The sequence below is a fragment of the Nannospalax galili genome, unplaced genomic scaffold (genome assembly GCF_000622305.1).
Source record: "Nannospalax galili isolate Female #2095 unplaced genomic scaffold, S.galili_v1.0 scaffold777, whole genome shotgun sequence".
Lineage (NCBI taxonomy): Eukaryota > Metazoa > Chordata > Mammalia > Rodentia > Spalacidae > Nannospalax > Nannospalax galili.
Genome location: NW_008341810.1, coordinates 294,176 through 310,410, shown reverse-complemented (window position 1 = coordinate 310,410; position 16,235 = coordinate 294,176).

Here is a 16,235-nt window from a genome sequence, read left to right as displayed (position 1 = left end):
AGGCATTACAGTACTGCGGAGAAAGATTTGAAGTCTTACATCTGAGCAGCACTTTCTGATTAGAAACAAAATCATCACTGAAAAATAATTGTCTAAATAACTTTTTATATGGATTTAAGCCTAATGTCTGGGAAGTGTAATTCCTTGAACTCATGAAAGAAAGATACTGATGACTTTACTCTTTGGTTATACTTTCCTTTTGAGAGTTTAAGACCACACAGTTGGCCCAAATAAATCAATTTATTTTTACACTTAAGGTCATTTGAGGAACTGTTCCTCTGGGGTCACATGGCTTGGAAGGAGCCCCTGGCTCCTTTCTTTTACCAGTTCCATTTATGTGACGCTAAGTCAAAGGTCCTGCTCAACCATGTCTGGCTTCATTGGTAGCAGACGTTTCCTCTGAGTTGACCCTCCTCTTTGTAGACTGGACACTGGTTTAAGTTCATCTCATGGGGTCTCCATGGCCTCCCTGAAAAAGAGGACAGGTGACTCACCATAGTTACAGGATATTTTGAGAGATGTTCCACAGTCCCCTGGAAATTAGTTGACCTTAGAGGGCAAGGAGCAAAAACTGTCCTTTAAGTACCTCTGACCACATTAGCATATGCCTCAAACTATGGCTGTTAAACATCCAATAAGGTTAGTTCCACCAGTCTGGTACTTTTAATTATCATGTGCTATGTAGATAAGGCTTAGGTAAAGAACCAAATATTCTCAAATAAACATTGACAAGATTTATATTTGCTACTTAAACTAGTTGACTAAACTATGACCATAGAAATTTTAAGATTATGTGTATATTATGTTTGTCTCCTCCCTTTATATCATAACAAACCTACACAGACCTTCATCACTTGCTGCTTAGGCTTTCTCATTTTTTCTATTTTGGAAAATATCTCCATTCCCATATCCTTTTAACATCTTTTACATTCTCATTTTCTTTTTTTAATAATAATGAGACATAATAACATTAACACATTTTCCATCTGTTGTGAGAATTTCTTTTCTTTTAAGCAATGCTTATTCCCTTTTAAGGTTCTAGTGTCAAGCCAATGTTTGACTAAAGTTTTACTGGGGAACAAATGAATTTACTGAGCTTACTTACCAAGATAACTGAGGGGTTGCTGAGGTGTATGTATGACCTGAGATTATACACACTGGAAAGCCTTTACTCAGCATAGGTCATGCCTTCTCTTCCTAACCTTCCCCAGATTATGTACTTTAGCCCTCCCCAAATCCAGGAGATCATGTGTAATTAGGGTCAAATTACATACAGTTGGCTGTAAGAGTGGCTTGATACTCCAGCGAGGGTCCAATGACCCTGCTTGGCCCTCCTTTAATGAATGAACACAACTGTCAACAAGCCTAACTGTGATAATGTTTAGTGATCAGGCTCAGCGGAATTTGTGATGATGGTAGTTATTTCATGCAGAGGGGACTGCTATATAGCATGGATATAGATCTTGACTGGGATACTTGTTTATAAGGATTTTGTTCTAGGATCCACATATGAGGGGGAACATACATCGTTTGTTTTTCTGAATCTGTGTTACTTCACTTAGTATAACAGTTTCTAGATCAATCCATTTGCCTGTGAATTTCGTTACTTCATCTGTCTTTACTGCTGAATAGAACTTCATTGTGTAAGTATACCATACTTTTGTTAACCACTCATCAGTTGAGGGGCACTTAGGTTGCTTCTATCTCTTAGCTATTGTGGAAAGAGCAGCAACAAACATGGATGTACAAGTATCTTTTTAATAGGACGAGTCCTTTGGGTATATGCAAGGAATGGTATAACTGAGACGTTACTTATTCATATTGGAATCAGCATGAAATAAAACAACTGAAGAGAGTTTAATGGAAGGAAACGTTACTATATACAAATAAGGTTAAGTGAACAAATGCAGTATTCGGAGACCTGCATGTGATATACACAACTGCAATCCCAGCACTCAGTAGGCTAAGGCAGGAGCACTGCTGAGGTTAGCTTGGGCTACTTAGTGAAACCTAGTCTTTTAAAATGTACTAGAAATGACTGTGACAACAATGTAAGCATGCTCAATGCTGCTGTACTGGAGTGACTGGTATGGCACCAGGGAGAGCCCTTACTATTGGAGCTAATGGCTTCTCTGAAAGAGACCCTCCATCATTCTTCTTCCAACACTGGAAGAGGACCCAGAGAACTTATCTATGAACTTCTCTCTCTCTCTCTGTCAAACTCCCAAATGACTTGGAAGGTACAGAGGGAATTATATAGGTAGAACTGTCTAAACAGGCACTCTTAAAGAACAAGATAGAGATGGGTAAAGTATAGATTTGAAGAGGCCAGCAGAGATTGGTCAGAAAAATACTACAGGAAGAATTTAAGAATTCAAAGAAGGATTCTCCCATAAGGATTAGAAGGATTCTCCCATAAGGATTAGTCCTGGGAAGCTCTTCAGAACATGAAAGATGTTTGTAAACACACATTTGAGTTAAGTGTGACATCCCCACTCACCTGTCATAATTCCACTGATACAGTCAGACGTGCCCCTCTAATGGTCACACTATTCCTTGATGGCACATGAAAGTCGCAGTGAGTATGATACAACTCTGAAATGGTGTACAATTTTTTCCTGACAAGTCTTCAGTGAATTCTGAGAGAACCTAGCAAGCAAATTACCTTTTGTGAACAGGGCATGAATTCACGGCATGGGAAAAATTTCAGCTAACCTGACAGAAAGCCTCAGCCTGTTTTCCTTGTGTCCTTCCTTGGCCAGGTTATCTGCTCAGAGATGGGTGGTCTCTGTTGTCCTGGAGCCTGCTGCATCTTTCAGTCAGCTACCATTGATTACTTCTACAAGTCCTATTCATTTCAAACTTTCTATTGATCTGTTTACAGAATTCACTCCAGGACTTGTTTTCGTGGCAAGGATGCTTTCAATGAGGGATTCCTGTGGGTCTCATTTATAATTTTGTGGCTGGCAAGACTATATGTTCAGATTGTCCCTCATGCTTGGTTTTATGGTTTGTTTAGTAGTAATAATTCAGCATTTCAAAGGTTCATTTAGTGAATCATTCATTCAGTAAACATCATATCAACTGTGTTGTGCCAGGCACTGTGGTCTGTATTAGAGATGCATTAAGTTAGTTCTAAGAGGACAGATTTTCCTCATTTAAAAAGAATTTCTGGAAATTTTGGCAACAGAGGGCTGCAGGGAGGGGCAGAGAGACAGTCTCTCTTTTGAGCATAGAACTCTTGGTAGGTTAACCAGGCTCCAGTAGATGGACCCACACTGAAGGACATTTGGGGACACAAATTTGACTCTCTAGGATGGTGATCGATATATAGATAGATATAGATATAAATATAGATATATAAATGAGTGGAAGAAAATAAGAGATTACTTTAAACTATACAGCAATAAGGGGATGTGCAGATAGGGAAGGGGATCTAAACGCCACAAATTATATTGCATGAAAATTGCAAAAATTCGTTTAAAAAACTTCTGATTGACTGATAGGATCTTTGTCTTGTTCTCTTGTAATAGATTTTCAGGTCTATCTGGAGCTCAGCAGAAAAGTTCTGTAATTGATGACCAATGTCTGTCTTGGCCATGGCTGTAAATGTCATAGGTATTTGACTATATGTCCTCCACATCACTGGTCTAGTCACTGTCTCTAAGGTCATGGTGACACTTCTTTTCAGTGACAGAAAACTTATAGTACAAGATAAGTACACATCAAGATATTTATCACCTTACACCTAACAGCACTCTCAGAGTCTTTGTTGGATAAGTTAATTTCAGGCTTTAAATTCTCAAAGAAATTAATGTTTTTGGATAGTTTGTGCGCCCCCCCACCAACTTAGTCACACTTTGAAAAAGAGCAGTGAAACTTCACACATGTAAAATGACAGACCATTTTGTGACTCACATTTCAGAAGGCTTTCATCAAAGATATCTAGGAATTCATCTGTGAATGTTGAAGCTAATGGGGCTCATTTGAAATCAGGAATGATTGGGTTTTAAGCTGCTGACCTCCTCCTTGTGGCATCTAAGTTGCAAGTGTAAATAGAGAATAAAGTTGCTCATCCAGTCTGCAACAGTGGCATGGGTATGCTGTGAGCTAGATTTATAGAAAAAGTTGATGATATGTTTTTCACTTAAATGGAAGTAATGACTCTTTCCTGGCTCAGAGTAATTTTAACAATTCTTTTTTGTGTATTTTTTATTTTTTTTAGTGCGTGTGTGTGTGTGTGTGTTTTGCCTACATGTAAGTAAATACACTACATGTATGCAATGACTGTGGAGGCCAGAAGAGGGTGTCAGATCCCCTGGAACTGGAGTTATAGATGGTTGTGAGTTACCATGGTGGTGGGTGCTGGGAACCAAATCCAGGTCCTCTGGAAGAGCATCCAGTCGTCTTTACCACTGAGCCAGCTCTCCCTTCTCAGTTTGACCGTTCTTGAAAGATGCTTCCAGGTACAGCATCTTAGTACACTTGTTATGGTGACATGAATGATCTGGCTGGATATTATGATTTATACTCTTTGAGACACAGAATGGACGAATGTATGGAAACTGTATCCATTGCCTGCTGTTTATTGGAGTAGATGGTAACAAGTGGTCTCTGAGTTTCCCTTTCTTTTCCATCTTCCTCTCACCATCCCTTTTCATATGTTCTATGGTACTTAAAAAAATCTCATTTCAGATCATTAGCCATTGTTCTATCTTCTGTCCTTTTTCCTAGAACCAAGCAAGAGCATCATATTCATACCTGCAATGGTCAAAATGCCTGGTACTTCTTTGTAGCCTGTGGCCAATGATACCTTTCAATAAGACAATCAAAATATGTACTATCCACAGGGCAGAGGCTACAGCCTGGTGGAGATAGAGTGGACAAGACCTTCCAACCTGGCCTTGAGCATGAGAGACACATGCCAGGAATTCACTTTAATTACCAATGAATCCTAGGAAGTTCTTGGAAGTTTTGGGTGAATATAAAGTAAGTAGGCCTGAGGGATTTTGTTCTTGGGTTCTAGAAGAGTAGGTATGAAGAATGTAAGAGTCATTAGTATTAAATACTAACACTTTGTATACAGGGCCTGATGATTTTCCTTTCCTCTGAAGGCTATAGAGATTTCCCAAGAAGAAACTGTAGTTGATAGGCCATTCAAATCTGAACAATCTATTTGGATCTCCAACAGAGCACACCATTTCTTCTTGCTTTTTATCATTCACTGTGTTAAAGAAAAATGGCCTGGCAGACTTTGAAAATGGTCACAAGGAGGATGTGGTAGAGTTCTGAAGCAAAGGAGAGGGATTGGGTATAACTTCAAACACAAGGGATAGTGGGCACGTAGAACTAAGGAGCAGTGTGAGGAAGACACAGCGTGTCACACTATTAGGAGGACAGCTTGGAAAACAAGAGGGATTGTGACTGGACAGATTGAGCAGGAATCTTACAGAAAAAAGTTTAGGATGATCAGATGTCACCTGGGGGACGATAGAAGATTAAATATCAAGGGTGATCAGATTTGGATTTGGAAGATTCTGGATAAAACAGTCTTGTTGAAACTGGGCTCTTGACGGTTTGCCAAGGGTGGGGCCACTGGAACTCAGGGGGACCTGACTGACTAAAGTCTGGTCAAGGAGAAAAATTTATTACCTATATATCTTGTTGACAATTTTCTTTTCCTTATTAATATTCTCTTTGATCCAAATTGCATACTGACTGCTTTATTCATATCAGTTTAACAAAATATTTAAATGTGGCTAATTCTTTTAAAGATGAGGAAATGGGATATATAAAGGTTTCTGTGATATTATCTTGCATAAGGACATATAGCTGGTGCATGGTAGCTCTTGATGTGAACCCATATCTGGCTCATTGAAAGACCCACATTTCTTATGACAGTATGATCAGACATTTCCTCTTTTTTATTTCAGACAGTACCTGTTGCCTTAAATACAGAATCATGTTGGGCAGAAGGGAAAGGGGATAGAAAAGAAGGCTAGCATAGAGAGGGAAAAGGAGCTGCTGGATCCTAGCTGCTGGATTCAGCTGCATCCAGCACTCTGCTGTTACTCCTGGACATGACTTGATGAGGGAGCCTCAAATATGAGTACCTGGTACCAATGCTTCTGACCCTGCAAACCAGTCTAAGCCTGTTCTCTATCCACTAGGTTCAACCTGTGTAAATAGCACCCTCTTCCTTAATCTACGTAGGAGTTTCCTCTCCTAGCTCTAGGATTCCCATTGTTTATAGAATAAAACAAAAGAGAAATAAGCAAAAATCTTAATTGTACTCTTTTTGAAGTTTCTGAGCCTTCCGTCATCAATCTTCTTTTTGTTTTGATTTTTTTGATGGGGGGGCTCTCCTTCCTTTAGGTATCAGTAAGGTATCTGGAGTCAACATTCTAAGGAGAACCATCCTTATCCTCCATCCCTCTGAATTCTAGGCCCCCAAACTTTTCTCAGCTCCCAAGCGTTTGCCTAAATCCTCTGCCTTTTTTCAAGCAAAACAATTCTGGCCTCCTCTCTTACTCGCTCCCTTTTAGATTAGATATGAGGCACACTCATATGTTCATTCTCCCAGTAAGAACATTTTAACAAATAATTGTACTGCAGCCTCTTTCATACATATCAGGACAGAGAAAGATGGTCCTAGTTGTCCGTGATTGATTTTCTTCATGGCATTGTCTTTTGAGGCCACCCTAAACCATGTCACCTTTGTAGATAGCTTCCAAATTATACTCTCTGGAGTATATATCAGGACAGTGTCTCACTGTCCTCATGTTAACATCAGTGACCTATATTTAAGATTTATGGTGCTTTTGTGTTTCCTTGGGGAAATGGAAATAGATTCAGTAATCATGTTGTATCTGACTGGTTGCCTGGGAGACATATGCTTTACACTATTTCCTGTGAACTATCTCATCTTCACAAGGATACTATGGATTTGTTGCTGTTCTCCCCTTATAATAATAAACCATTCAAGGTGTTTAAAAGTGAGGTCTTTAAACCAAGATGCCATAAATAGTGGTCACTATCAGAACTGGAATGTAAATTTGGCCACTTAGGGTCTACTTTAAGTCTAAATGGTTTCACAGCAAAATTGGGTTATTGGGATCAGTAAGGTTTTTTTTTTTTTTTATTCTTTATTTTTTTTTCAGAATTTAACCTTTTAAACATCACTTCTGTTGACTTTTCAGGGTGGGCAGATCAATTCGCTTATATGCTAGTCTTTGGGATAAGTCGTTACTCAGCTTAAAGGAGGGATGGCCCACAAACTTGAGTATATCAAAGAATACAACTGATGTTTAGTTTCTGAGCCAAGCACCATGGTGCATGACTGTACACCCAGTACTTGGGAGGTAGATGCAGGAGAATAAAAAATTCAAAGTCATCCTTGGCTGCATAGAGATTTCAAGTCCAGCCTAGGCTACTCGAAAAACCCTCTCTCAAATACTGAACAAATACAGGGCTGGAAAGAACTCTTGCTACTCTTATAGAAAACCTGAGTTTTATTGCCAGCACCCATGTTGGGAAACTCACAACTACCTATAGCTTCAGATCAGACTGTTTCCTGGCCTCCATGGCCACCCACACACCCATGTACATGCATATATACATAGACACACATGCATACAAATAGGTAAACATAAAAAAATCTTAAAAGGAGACTTATTTTTGCTTTCTGTTGGATTCTTTCTCCAGTTTCAATCCTAAGCTTCCAGGGATATAACTAGAAAAATGCTATCAGAAAGGAAATTCACACTAGACACACAGATACACTTTCATTTCTTTTCCATTTTCCTTGGAGTTCTTAGGTAAGAAAGAATTTTCAGCTTGATGTAGAATTCTTAGGATTTCCTTCTATTAAGTCATAGGTGGGGTTAGAGGGATGGCTCAGTGATTGAGAGCACTGACTACTCTTGCAGACAACCCAGGTTCAGTTCCCAACACCCAAATGGCTCTAACAATCATCCATAACTCCAGTTCTAGGGGATCCAACACTCTCTTCTGGCCTTTGTAGGCACTACATGTATGTGGTACACTTACACACCTGCAGGCAAAACATACATGAAAGTAAATAAATAAATAAAAATAAATAAATAAATAAATAAATATTTAAGCAAAAGAATGAAATGTGAGTTAAAAACAAAGACAATTGGCAAAATGTGGACTGCACCAGCTGTGAGAATGGCCTGGAAGGATTCTTGATGCTCACTTGAACATTAAAGTACATGAAAAAGTGTAAATACCTTTTTTCCTTTGACTCGCTGGGGAGAAAAAAAGACTAAAGCATTAGTGAAAAGAGAAAATCTTAAAATGTCCATGCCATCGGATTTGAATGATTCCTATAATAATGACTTCCATCGTTCAGAGAGTCTGTCAGTTAATTTGGTGAGAGCTGTGTTCTTCTGGGCTGGAGGATAGGGCTTGGTTGCTGCTTGCTGAGAAGGCCCTCTCCCTTCAGTCTAGAGTAGCTCACCTGTTGGCTCTGTGGGCCTCCCTGAGGGGCCAGTGTTCACAGAACCACAGCATAACCCGCCCCCCCCCACCCCCATGGATGAGAAGAGCAGGATTAGTTAGCTGTAGAAGTTGAATCACGGAAATGTACATTTTGAATTCTAGATACTGTTAGTAGCAGAAAATTTGCAACTTCAACTCTGACTCATAGGACTCTATTCTAGTATTTATAGTTAAAAGTTAGCATGCCTGCCTGCAAAGCCCTAACCCCTGGTACAAGTTTGTAGTGAAGAGTGAGCTCTGTTTCTGCATATGTCTTGGGTAGATGATTTAGATGAATTTTTCTCCCAATTTGTAGCACTGCATTCATTCCATTTCATTAATAGCAAATTACATTTCTGTATTTTTGTAATATGTCATGTACACTGTGATTTTGACTAAAGTTTATTTTTTAATATAATCTCATGAGGAAGAAAAACACATACTGATCTCTGACACAACTTAATGCCATGAGTAAGGAGCACTGTAATACAGAATTTGAGGTGGAGCTACAGAATTCACTGTGAATAGGAGGGAAGCACATTGAAAGCTTTCTTCTTTTTCCCTGAAATGTAAGTACAAGTTGTCTTACATTCCTGGACAAAGCAAATACTTGTGTTGTGACTGCTGGAAGTCAGGCTCTGCAGACCTTTCCCCTTTCCATTTCTGAGCTCTCCTTTAAGCCACTGTATCTGCAGTATATATGCCGCCCTTCTTACCTTCTTTCTCAGTAAAACACTGTGGATTATTGACTTCATTCCTCCCATCTTCACGTGGCCAGGCATTCTGGGCCAATGTGCATCTATGCTGCGTGGAGAAGGGGCAGCAGCCCTTATGTATGGCAGGAGAGCTACTTCTGACCTTCTCCTGAATGAACACACAGGGCTTGACCCTGCCCCCCTCAGACATTAGGGCAAAGGCAATGTTATATAACAAACTTCAGTGAGTTGTGCTGACAGAGGACATGCTGTTAATTGCCTGAAATCAGAAATGATTTGCAAACAAAGTCTTCAGTTCATGAATTCTATATAAATTTCATTGAAGCTGCTGATTAACTGTATGTGTTTATTCGTGTAGGGAAGCAAATCTTATACATTAGGAGTGTAAATCTCCAAGTTGTGTTTAAAACCACAATGCAGTTGTGGCAATCATTCAAAAAATACTCTTGTAAGTCTTGTATTAATTTTTGTGCTGTGATATATATTATTTTATTGTTAGTCATTTTATAGATAGATGTTTAGACTTTTAGAATAAATGTGTGAGTGAGCATTGTTTGTAAAGAGCTGCATTCGCCATGGTTGATATGAAGTTTGGAAACTTGGTCTTCTGTGACTTTGAGAATGATCCCTTTCCCTTTCTTTCTTTCCCAAACTCCCTTTCTCAAGTTTTCTCAGGTTGATGACTAGAGTCATGATCATACATATTTCTCAGTAGGTTAATAAAATTTTGAGTGATTCATTGTTTCTTGCAGAGCTCTACCTTTAAAACATTGAATAGTTGAGTAATCATCCTAAAAATAAAGCAGCTAGTCATTCAAGATTTTTATCCATTATTTTCTCATTAATGAATGATAATGAATTATAGGAGTGCGCGCGCTGGGCTCTCGGGGGTTCCTGCGTGCACTTCCCGAATGGCAGGGCGTGTCCGCAGGCTTCCCCGCCACGCGTCTGGAGGATGGCAGGTCTGGCCCGGCAAGCTTTTCCTGCAGGCCGCGTCCTGTGGCACCGTGGCTCGTGTCTCCTGGATGCGGCGGCTGCATGGCTGGCCGCTGCTTTTGGTGGTGAAAGTTCCTCCGCTGCTGGAGCGTTGTCCAGCTGAATCCTGCCCTTATTTCACCCGTGTACCTTCCTCAGGAAGCGAGGTCCACTGGCCACTGGGCGGGAAGAGTACGAGGACAGCGAAAGCTAGGAATGTCCGCAAGTTGGTAATGGAGAAGACTAGGATATTTATACCATGGGGGTAGTGGTAAAAGCTTTGGCTGTTGGACTCAGTCTACAGCTCTTTATTCTAAGTCTCAGTGACCCAGTTCCTGCTCTAGTTTCAGCTCCGGTTCTAGCCCCCAATATTGAGAGAAGACTAGGATATTTATACCATGGGGGTAGTGGTAAAAGCTTTGGCTGTTAGGTACTTTGTGAGGCATTCTATTTACATATGGAAGTGGGTTTCTGCCATGCCGCCAGACTGCTGGCTACTTGAAAAATCACAGGGAAGCATGGTACCTTTCAGAGCCAGAGGCCATGTTTGTGTTTAGAGCATTCGTGGCAGGCACTTCAAAAGGAGAGTCAGGAAAGATGCCAGGAAGGCACCCTGCTATGAAAGGATCCCCAGCACATAATCCCGAGCTGCATGAGCTGTCCGGACGTGAAGGGACTTCTACTTTGCATAACAGAGGTCCCCAACAATGAATGTGACTTAAGTTCTTTAACTATAATACCACAGGGAAGAAAAAGAGAGAAACTGAAGGCTATAAAATACAGGAAAGAGGAAAAGACAGACAGGGAAAGAGAATATGGAAGGATTGAGAGAGGGAGGGAGGGAGGGAGGGAGGGAGGAGGGCAGAAATGGAATGAGGCAGGGAAGGAGGGAGAGAATTCATTTCTCTTTCATAATCATTTTTCCTCTAAATGTTTTTAGTATAGCATATAGGATTCCCTCACTAAAAGGTGCTTGTTCCCTCACTCCAGTCATCTAGCTTGTACGGAATGTGCTAAGCTGAGCTGTTCAGTGCTTCTACATACATCAAGTAGAAAATCCAGCTTCTCAAATTCTGCCCACTAGCCAGCTTTCTTTCTTTCTTTTCTGTCACTACAAAGTAACTGAAATTGCTTTTGTCAAATTTGTAGTAAGGACTTGGAGCTCAGCCTGCAGGATTCTAGGAACACTTTTTTATTTTTTAACAATTCTGAGTCCCAGCCATGGCACTCCTTTTGCAACACCAAAAATCCAAATAAAACTAGTGAGTCATTGAAGAAACAAAGAGAAATCAAACTGGATCAGACCTCCAAGCTTCATCTCTATGGCTAACAGAAGTTGCTATGCATGCTGTTGACAGAGAAAGATAATGATCAGCCTCACCCAGTGGTGAACTATTGGCTATAGATAACTCCTGAGAGAGGGAGACTTGTTTTCTTTGAAGGAGTGATGCTAGATAGGTTAAGCCATTTCCCATGAATGAATTCACACAAAAGGACATTTGGGGACACACATTTGGCTGGCTAGGCCTTAACAGATATAACATGATACATGAAATCTGGTGGTGGCTATAATTGGGGTGCAGGTAAGGGGAAGTGTTGTAAATCTGAACAAAATATATTGTATGAATTAGTAAAAATTCAATAACATTTTTTAAAAGAAATATTGAAAATGCACTTCAAAGGAGAGGAAATTGCTACAGTTTGGACACTGAGAGCTGTGCCAAGAAAGAGAGTGGTCTTCAAAAGTAAAACAAATAAAACCAAGATACAGTTGATACAGAAAACAATTCTCTCAAAAATTATCCAATTGAGTTGACATGGGTCCTGTGCTCAATGCCACCATCGCCACAAGTTCACATGTGAAAGCTTCCAGTGGTCTGGAAGCCTCTGCTTCCCTGTGCTCATGAACCAGCCCTGGCTCCCGAAAGAGAGGAGAGAAATAGATTGCAGTCCAGCACTAGACTGAGAATTATTCGAGACTGATTGCTACTGGGTGAGGGAGAGTGTGCCTTACATATGATCTCTAGATGGGCTGACTAGACTCCAGTGGACAAATTTACATTGAAGTAAGTTTTGTCGCCAGAGTTCTCTTGGGGTCTCTTATGCTATCAGGTAAGCCATATAGCATATATTTATGTGCATTTATTATGGTCGTGGGAGGGGGGCGAGGGGAGTGACATACAAAGAAATAAGCACCCCGTGCCTAGCTCTGTGCTGCTCAGCTCCTTGGGAGGCTTGCGCAGTCGCTCAGAGCCCACCATATCAGACCACTCTAGGCCAAGCCCATAGTCACCTAGCTTTCACCCATGCCTCAGGGGCCAGCAGTCTCCCCACAGGTCCATAAGGGCCAGGCCATTCTGTCCTTGAGTACACCGCCGGCCACTGCTGCTGTTGCTGCATGTTCTCCATACCTGTTGCCCTGTGTTACTTGCAGCTCACCACTTCTGTCCCCAGATGGCTCCCAGCAGCCCCTCAGTAGTCCATCCTCAGGGTTTCAGCATGCTAAACTTTATTTTAAATTCAGGGAGGAAAATTTGAGCTTTGATAAAACGCATACAGTTATATATTATTAAAAATCAGATGTGTGAAAGAAGGAAAGAAATAGCTCTATTCTTTATTAAAAATATATTGCTGCTTATAATCTATTTTCTGAGCCCACCCATGAACATTCATAGCAGATGCTTATTAGGTGGAAAAACCAGGGAAATTCCCATCTGGTAGCATGAGGCCACAAATGAACATTCCATTGCTCTTTCATATGGAATGTTGTCACATCGATGTTGTGTGTGTGTGTGTGTGTGTGTGTGGTTATGCTCTTATTGAGACAGGGTCTCCCTGTGGTCCCAGCTGGCCTGGATCTCACTATGTAGACCAGGCTGGCTTTGAACTCACAGAGATCCACCTGCCTCTTCGTCCCAAGTGCTGCGACTAAAGGTGTGCACCACCATGGCCCGCCATGTTATATTCCATGTTACATTCTTAAAGTACACATGTAAAAATAAAATTGTCCTACAAATGTGATTGTTATGTGGAAGCATGTTTGTATTAATATGTGCCAAAAAATAAAGTGAGCATGTTAAATATCAATTAAGATAAATAAAAGGATGCTACATCTTATATGTTCTGTATGATTTACTGATGTGTGAGAATATTTTTGTCTGTGTAGATTGAGATATTATTTATACAAAGGTCATAAGGTGTCATAAGTGGAACTGAAATACTTTTACCATAATTGTCATGAGAAAGTTTGTTGAAGACTATAACCCGTTTGCTATGGTTTGAGCAATGTTGGTGTCGTCCAAGGGTCCATTGTGAATAAAGATTTGTTCTCAAGTTGTTTGAGAAGTGGTAGAAGCTTTGCAAGATACCACTTAGTGGGTGGTCCTTAATTCCCTGGGGGCATGCGGTGTTTGATGTGTGACTCCTTTGGTAGTTCTTATGAATTCTGTCGCAAGGTCACAAGAGGAGCAAACCCGGCCCCTGGTTTCTTCGGCTTCCTCTGCACCTTCTCCTGTATCCACTAACCATCATAGGCTACTCATGTTTGCCAAAGCCGATCACTAGAACATTCAGCCTAGCAAACTATAAGTTAAATGAAACATTATTCTTCATAAGTAGTTCGTCACAGGAATTTCATTATAGTGGCAAAAAAGCAAATGTGCTATCTTTGTGTTATATACATTCACGGTGAGTCTTAGAGAACACTTAAATGTTAATCTGATGTAAATTATGTACCAAATTCCTATTAGTTAAAGTTTCACAGAATTTTTACATTGCTAGTCTTCAAAACCAATTCCTCAAGTTTTCATTAGTATATGACAACAAAGTTGCATTTTCATTAGAAACAGAATAGATTGAATTGCTTAATATTTCCATTTGCCAAGCCAAATCAAGACAATTAGCCTCTGCATGTATAACAAAGTCCTTTATTTTGTGAATGTACTCAGATTACTTTAATTACAAAGCCTAAGTATCAATTTCAGCTTCCTAAGAAGTGGAAATGTTGGTAGTTTCAGATACATGTAGATCTCAGAGCTCAACCCTGGCCCTGCAGCTCCTGTTCTTTTCCTCCTTTCCTGCTCGCTTTCTTTCTATGCTCTGGGATCGCCCTTGTTCTCTCTGCGTGGCTGATCCTAGCAGTCATGAATGCATTTCATTCTTTTCATGTTCACATAAGTAAAGCTTTACCTCCCCAACTGTGTTTGTCATACTTTTCAACACTGTGCTACATAACCAAGAAAACCAACTTAGGGAAAGAAAGATTTGCGTTAGCTTATGGTTTAAGAGAGGTCAGCGGATTGTGGTAAGGAGGGCATGTTGGAGCAAAGCAGCTCATATCCTGGCAGCCGTGGAGCAGGAAGACTGAGCACCCCCGCTGGCAGGCTTCTGTGTATCTCCCTTTGATTCCCTTGGTGTCCCCCAGCCTATGGGATGGTACATCCACATTCAGGGTATGCTTGTACACCTCAGGTAGTTTTCTATGGAACGCCCTCAAAGGTATACCCAGAAGTATGTTTTGCAAATATCTTAGGCACTTCTCAATTCAGTCAAGCTGACAAAAAAAATTAATCACACCATCTGAATAAGTAAAACAATAGTAGGATTTTTTTTTCTTACTTGGTTAATAAAATAACCTCCATGAAAATGACTATGAATTGAGAGAAGGTAGTACATATTTCATATGATTTGTTCAGGTTTAGGTCCCATGCCTACCCTTACAGGCAGGAATCAATATACAGGAGTATTTAACATGCGGTATTAAATAAACAATTTGAAAAAAGGAACTCAACCTCTGAGATTCATTAGCCATTTATATGGATCAGGCGCTTATTGAAAGTTCCCTAACAATTACATGACAGGACTCTGGGCCACCTTTTCTACAGACCAATGTCAAAAGGGCAGCTTGTCACAGTGATAGTCCTTAACTCCATTTTTGTTCCTGTTGATAGTGGGATTGCAGCATTGGTGGCATGAGCAATACTGGAGGGAAGTTCTTGGTGTTACATCTGGAAACTACACTTTAATTTTTAAATTCATTCATTTAACAAGCATTTATTTTATATACCCAGCATGTATCAGACTAGAGATCAACATTGATAAATATGAATATGGCTTTTACTGAGATGTTTCCTTCTCTGGGAAGCCCTTCTCTGTTCACTGTCACTACATCTTTGTCCTTCTACCCTTTACCACTCTTTACCACTCTGTGATTATATTTTATTCATTTTTTAAGGAATCTGTCTTAATTAGAACTCACATAGGCAGAGGTTTTATTTTCTCTTTAGTTATGCTTTCAGAGTCTAGGACAGTGTCCAGTACAAAGAAATAACTCAGGAAGTATTTCCTCAGTGAAGTGATGGGATTCTGACTATCGTTTTCCTTCTGTCTGCTCCCTGAGACCTTACGGAGCATGCTAGCTATTATAGATGCTAAAATGTTGCGTAGAAGAAAAATACGGTAGCCTAAGGGAGCAGAGGGTGCTAATTTGTATTAGATGATCAGAGAGTCCTTAAAGATGAAGCGACATTTGGAAGGAATGTTTTCAGGCTGCAATCCAAGCTGTTTATGGAAGAGAAGCTGTCATAGCAGAGGGCAGAACCAATGGGAAAAACTGAAAGGTAGATTTGTGCTTGGTGAGAGAACAACAAAATGATCAGTGAGGTTATGTTACAGGATGGGATCAGAGAGCAGAAAAGAAAGAAATCATTCTCTAGCGGGCAGAGCAGCATGCCATCGTTAAGACGGGAAGCTGATCTGATGCAGATGAAAAGTGATAAGACAATTCTTTTTAAAACATAACTTTAGGGACTGGAGAGATGGCTCAGTGATTAAGAACACTGACTGTAATTGCAGAAGATCCGGGTTCGAATCCCAGCACTCACATGGCAGGTAACAACTGTCGGTAACTCCAGTTCCAGGGGATCCAACAGCCTATTCTGTCCTCCGTGGGCATTGCATGGCATAGGCATAGGTGCACTTACCTACATGCAGGCACAATACATACACATAAAATAAAAATAATAAATAAAATATTAAAAAGAA